The 7,094-nt window shown below is 40.3% G+C and overlaps 1 pseudogene; it reads right to left on the bottom strand.

The window, feature by feature from the left end:
• Window positions 1-1,667: 1,667 nt before the first annotated feature.
• Window positions 1,668-3,284, bottom strand: LOC116551150 (annotated as a pseudogene).
• Window positions 3,285-7,094: the final 3,810 nt, after the last annotated feature.

Below are 7,094 nucleotides of genomic sequence, written 5' to 3'. Positions count from 1 at the left end.
CAAGATTCCATTTCTATTTTTTTAAAGAAATACAGGACCATTTGTTATGCATTGTGACTAATAACTTTACCTGTGAGGATTTTCTTTTCACATTATTTTTCTACTATATTCTCTTTGCCCTTCCTTCCTATTCAGTTTATGTGGTATACAAGCCTCCCAAGATACTGAAATGTGAGAAGACGTGTTTTTATGTGACGCTGCAGCTCTTAGCATGAGTGTCTCTGGCTTGGCAAATTTTCATTGGTCTGTGTAGTCACATGCTGTCTTTTCTTTCACATTCGATGCATGCCTGAACCATATAAGCTCAGGAAAGCAGCACCAACGCAAATGTTAGTAACTCAAACATAATTGGGAATCAGATTTTTCAGAAAGGTACATCATGCAATGAGTTCCCAATACAAGTGAAAATGACTTTAGTATTAATTGCAAAATTATCACTAATACTATTATTATCTGTGCTATTTTTTCTTTATCTGGTTGGTATATTTTTTCAAAAAAAAAAACCAACTAAAATTTCGTTGGGAGATTTTCCTCTTTAGAACACAGTACATGAATCAGTAGGAATTGTTCATTCATTCTCTTTTGTTGTTTGAATGTGGCCAGGGACACATGGAGAGTAGCTAATAAATCCTTGATTATACTCAGGCTGCCTTTGATTTTACTGCCCTCCTGTATCTGTTGTTAATGTTGGGTTAATTGCAGCACATAATTTACCAGATAGCAATAGTAAGTATGTGCCATATAATTTTTTATTCAGTCCTGTAACAGTGTCTCAAACATAGATGCTTCATTTTTTGTTGAATAAAGGATTGTAAGAACAAAGGAATTAAGTGGATGAAGAACAAAACAAGTCAGGCTAAATCTTAAAAATGAGCTCTGGCAAGACTGTATAAAAAGAAGGAATTCCATTGTGGGCAACTTAGATTCATGACAGAAAACACCTGTTGCAAAGAGAAGCTAAACTTTTTCTTAGTATTGGAGTTGCCAAAACTTTGTTTTAGGCTTTTATCATTTCTAAGAGGTATTATTTAAAGTTGGATCCCTGATAAGACTCTGTTGAGATGGTCTAAAGGATTCTAGGCACCTGAATTTTATCTCATGTGTTAACTGTTCTTCCTTGCTCTAAAAAAAAAGGAGGCTGGAAAAGAACCAATTGCAGGGGACGTGAAAACACAGAATTCAACAGCCAAGCTTCATCTTAGATAGTGCAGGTCTGGCTACATAGTTTGAAAAGCCTTGTGCATGAACTCAGAGCCTTGTCCAAAATTATTAAGAATTTCAAGATTACAACAGAGCACTGAACTGAGCTTTGGTTTACTCTAAGTGTGAGGTCATTTATGACCCTTATTGTTTTTGAACAAATAAAATTGAATAGGTCTGATGTCAGCAAACTTTTATTTGTAATACTGTGTAATAGAACGTTCTGCATTCATGGAAATGCTGTACATCTGCACTGTCTAATGTGTAGCTACTACCTACTGATGGCTATTGAACTCTTAGAATGTGGCTAATGTGACTTGAAATGTACCTAGTGCTACTGAATAACTATATTTAAATTAATTTTAATTTTACTAATATGCATTTAAATAGCCATACGTGAATGTGGCCAATGGCCACCATATTGGACAGATTCTAGTAAATCATGAATTATTTAATGAATCAACTGAACCAAAGACAATGAAATTAGTTTAATATAGAAAGAATCTGTAACAATAGAAAGCAAACAATCTTTTTAAATTTTTTACATTTTTTTTCCCAAAAGCATTGTATACAGAGTCCCAACCACTTCAGCAGTGGGAGGAGTGGGAGAAGCTCCTTTTTCAATCCAGAGACCTTCATAAAGTTGGTTTGTTGTTACCAAACACAGAAGAAGTGGCATCACATATTTGGTGAACTAGGGACAATGTTTAGTCTCTCTCTGGTGGAACAAAAAAGTGAGGTCAATCTCTGCTAGTGTAAGAATCCTGAATTCAGGAATTTCAACAGTAACTATTTGAATTTCTATCTCTGAAGATTTTAAATCATTGACAGCACAGTAAACAGGCATGTAACTGCAGTTGCCACTGAGTTCAAATGCCCAAGCAAATTTCTTCTTCACTTCTTTTTTAAGGAAGCTGGTTGACTCAGCTTGTTTAACTCCTACCGCAGTGGCTTTAAACCCACAATAGTAACCCACAGCATCACACTTGTACACCCGAGGGCGTAGCTCTTCAAATATACTAATTAAAATCAGACAACAACCAAGAGACGTCATTTCAGCATTCTGTGCATAGACCCGAGTAATATCAGCAATTCTTTCTACACAGCATGTCCACAGGAATCTAATAGCCATACTTATATTTCCAATTAGCTGTCTTGTATTGTGCCCTCTGTTCCTGGGATCTGCTGTCAGCTGTCACTCCTGTGATCACACTGCCAATGTTTCGGCCATCTTGAGTAAGTGAGTCCTGGAATCCAGTAATTTTTCAGGTACTATCTTCTGTGTAACGATTATGCACAGTCTTTCCTTCTGACAGCTACTGATGTAAGGCCACCCTGATTAATAGCCTTAAAAGCCTATACTACTTGGCAGAGCCGGCCCTCAGGTGAAAAAAATATAAGGTGGTAGTCGAAACCAGTGCTGGAACCATGGAATGTGTTGGTACCTCCACTACTTCACTCACAATCTCTGGCACGGTGTCTTTTATATTAACTGTCTTGAGCAACTGACAACAGCTACAGTTGCATGTTATCCCAATGGGAAATTGCAGCATAGCTTCTAAACTCATAAATAGAACAAGAAATGTCTTTAAGACACAGAACTGTGAAACTTGGAGGAGATCCCTGCCTAAAATTTTTGGTAAGGGTAGAGAGTTTCCATGGCAACGAAGAATCCATCCAAATGTAATTAAAAGTGAGTGACTAGGGTATCTATATTGTTCAGCTTTAGTACATTTTACCTTTAATTATATTTTTCTAAGCCACTCATATGCTAATGTATCAGACAAATATTTGTTTAGAACTGAAGTGACAAGTCATTGTAAGAAGAAGAAAAAGAAGACACAGTCATCTTAAAGAAACATTAGGAACTCTTCAGATAAAATGAAAAGGAAAGATGTATTCTGTTGCTACTCTTTGCAATTCCTTTGAGTCATGAGCAGAGGAGTCATTATTTATGGTTTTCCACTTAGATTCACATTTCCTCACTGAGGATGTTTTCAGGCCTTACCCTTAAGAACTCTCTCTTGGTCCTTCCCAAGAAGCAGCTGCCCTGGTTCTCCCGCCAGGTTCCAGTCCGCAGCCATTACTGCCTGCTCCTCTCCACTCCAACCCCAAGCCCAAGGTTATGGCCACGGGCAACTTTGAGAGGCTCTACAAAGATGTCAACAGATCCAATGGCAGTGACAACCACTGTCCTCACAGTTTTAATGCTGACCAATCAGTTTTGTTGTATGTATTTGGAAAGAAGTCAGTCATTTGAAAAAATTATGCAATGACTACTGTTGGTATGAGTGAATGAGAAGAGTTTTGTGCATTTTTATTTTGTTTTAGTTACAAATCACATGTCCCTGGGTGCTGAAGGAAAAATGCAGGGAGTTGTTGAAACCAGCTGCTCGAGTGAGCTAATTCCTCTTGCAGAAAGATGTTTATTGCTAGAAAAACAACCACCAGGCCAACATCATTCTGAAAAGGAAATAATGTGAATGACTTAATTAGCAATTGTCTGTGTTTAGGATGTGGAGAAAATCCAGTGACATGGGGCTATGGAAAGGTCCTTATGGCACATGAAGCAAAATAAGGAATGAAAAGGGAAGGAGCAGGGAAGAACGCGTAAGCACAGCTGAATTTGGTTAAGGGGCCCATACAGGTCTAGCCCAACTCTTCCATTCAACTTCACGGGGTAAACTCTGCAATTACTTGTTTGCTCCTGCTGTCACCTCAGGACAGCAATGCCCTGGTCAACCACAAAGGCAGAAAAAGATCACAAGTCGGGCTCTCTGGGCAGTAAGTATTGAGAGTCTCACGTGGCGTGGAATACCCAGCTTAATCCAGGGATTCTCAGTAGGAAAGGAGTAGAGCTCAATCTGCAGTGGAAGGAGATAAAGGCTTTCCAGGGCAGGGGAAAGACTGGCTTTTTCTACAGTGATCCACGTGGATTTTGATGCAGCCCCTTAAGGGGAGGGCCACATTTTCCTTCTTTTGAGAGTCTCTATACATGAAAAATTTGATGGAACTATGCTGCACATGTGAAAGGGAGGTAGGAAAAATGTTAGGATGCATTGTTTTCTTAAAAAAAAAAAATCTCTGTAGTCTTCTTCTATCTAGGAGAGCCCCTTAACCCCCATCCCATTATTTTTGTTTTTCAAGACATTGACGTTTTTGAAACATCCAGACCTATTTTTGTGGCGTGTCCCATGATGTAGATTTGTCTGATTGTTTCTCTGTGATTAGATTCAGGTGAAGATACCACACAGGTGACACTGGGTGCTTCCTTTTGTGTCATAGAGGGGCCCGTGATAGATTTTTGACCCTTTGTTGGTAGTGCTTGGTTTGATCACTTGGTTCATGTGGTGTCAGCCAGGTCTTGCTACTGAAAAGCTACCTCTTTCCCTTGGCAAATAAGAAGTAATTTGTGAATATCTGTTTCCCTCTAACCTTTCCACCCAATGGCCTCAGCATTGCTGATTGCTGATCCTTCCCTGAATCAATGTTTATGTGGAAGATTGGAAAGAGATGATTTCTTGGTTCTGTCTTTCATGTCTATTAGCTAGTATCCTGTAAATGGCTAATCCTCATTGTTTTTTAATTTTACTATGAACTTTCAGATTGTTTTTTCTTAAGCTGTTTTTTGTTGGACATCATACCCTTTGCCTTGAGAAGTATTTACCAAACTATGAGATATTAGTCTTGTGAAATGTTCTAAGGAAAACTAGCATCCTGTGGTTAAATAATTTGCAGAACATAATGTATTTATATCTCACAATGTTACATAATCCACATTAGGATATTGAAAACCACAAGAACCTATTTAACTTTGTTTAAGCAGCTGTTTCTCAAATTTATTTGACCATGGAAATCTTTCTCCTATTCAACATTAGTACTTGATGAAACACATTCGTGGAAACACTGGCCAAGAGCCAGATCTATTAATTAAATGTTTAAATATTTCATCAATAATATGAAACAAAGACTGAGGATGATGGTTGGTATATCACTGTTCAATAAACTCTGTGTGATTACAATTGTTACTTTCCTTAGAGAAACATGAAATGAAACCCACAGTGACATACTACCACACTCCCACCAGAATGTCTAAAATGAAAAATGGCAAAGCCAGACAGTGAGTGCCAGATATGTGTGGAAGGTGCAGTTGGTAGACGTCGTGAGGCACCACCTGGACCTCCTTTCAGTCAAGTGACTGTTGCCCTGCTGCTGAGCGTGCTGACAGCCTTCACTCTCTGATCCTTCAGGGATCGCCTCTGCATCCTGTCCAAGGTCACGGCGACTGACAGGCAGAGGGTACAGAGGACTAAACCATCTTGGCCCAACTCAGGACAATTCTAAGGGCCCCATTCTTACTCCCCCTGCTCTGGGAGTTGTTGGCCATGCATTGCACCACTTCTCCCTCTGTCCATTCTTACTTCCTCTACGCCCTTCCACAGGAGTTAATCCCAAAGACACTTGGTAATTAACATCCTGCACACTAAGCTCTGTATCACGGTCCACTTCCCAGGCAGTCCATCCTGTGACATGCTGCAACTGGTGTTCTCACACATTGCTTGTTTGTGTAAATTGGTACAACCACTCAATAAAACTATCATTGTTTACCAAAGCTGACACCAAGCAAATCTTGTGGTTTAGCAATTCCCGTCCTAGATATTGACCTGAGTATTGTGTCTATCCACCAAAAGTCATGTACACGAATGTTTATAGCAGCTTTATTCATAATAAACTCAAACTGGAAATGACTCAAATATTCATCAACTGTAGATTTCCTCTTCTCCCTCTTTTTTTTTTTTTTTTGGAAGGAGTCTCCCTCTACCACCTATGCTGGAGTGCAGTGGCGTGCTCTCGGCTCATGGCAATCTCTGCCTCCCAGATTCAAGCAATTCTCCTGCCTCAGCCTCTAGAGTATCTGGGACTACAGGCACACACCACCACACTTGGCTAATTTTTGTACTTTCAGTAGAGACAAGGTTTCGCCATGTTGGCCAGGCTGGTCTCGAGCTCCTGACCTCAAATGATCCACCTGCCTTGGCCTCCCAAAGTGCTGGGATTACAGGCATGGGCTATTGGACCCAACCCTCTCCCTTTCTCTTGCCATCCCTCTAGAGACTACAGGGGTCAGAGGAGTTCTCAGGCTTTCAACAGATCCAGGTCCCCTCACCTGAGATTTCCCACATCAGGGTTTGGAGGCCAAATATCTAATAGCAATATTTTCGAAATTGTGCTCCAAGGAGTGCTACTATGTATAATCTAAAGACAGTGTCCTGAGGTCTAGTTAGTTTTGGGACATCAGTGGAATTCGAGTTTTTTTCCAAGACGTGAGATGCATTACGTGGGATTTCCCAAACTTACCTGACTGTAATTTTCAGCAAAACCTCTCATGGTATAAGACCTCTTCAGAACACACTACAGAGCTGTGTTGTGAACATACCAACATTTTAAACTAAAAATCTAAAACCTAAAAACATCTGATATTTAACTATAGGCATGGTATTTAACTATAGTATCTGATACATACAACCCTTTGCCCTGCTGTCCCCAGCCTGCCTCTGTATCCCCACTCCCCCTCGCTAATCCTATTGTTAGCCTGAGTTCTTTCTCAGGAAGTAGACCCAGCCGGTAATAGCAGAGCCCTGAAGCCTTGCTGTACTGTCATCCAGCTCCACCCTATCCCACAGACACCTCAAGTTTCCAGGAGGGACTAGCTCAGGCTGGTGCATGATCTTGAAAAGAACAGATCCAGCAGCAGTCTGAGGCTGTGCCCGGGAGTTTGCCTCAGCTTGGGCTACTGGGATGCTGACATGTGAAAGTAGGGGAGGTACAAATTATTTCTTGCCAGTAGACTAAAATGTATTGAGAGAAAAGGGAATGGCAAGGAGACAGGACTA

Source organism: Sapajus apella, unplaced genomic scaffold (genome assembly GCF_009761245.1).
Source record: "Sapajus apella isolate SASKATOON/1434 unplaced genomic scaffold, GSC_monkey_1.0 scaffold9, whole genome shotgun sequence".
Classification (NCBI taxonomy): domain Eukaryota; kingdom Metazoa; phylum Chordata; class Mammalia; order Primates; family Cebidae; genus Sapajus; species Sapajus apella.
This window is presented reverse-complemented; position numbering and strand designations above follow the sequence as displayed.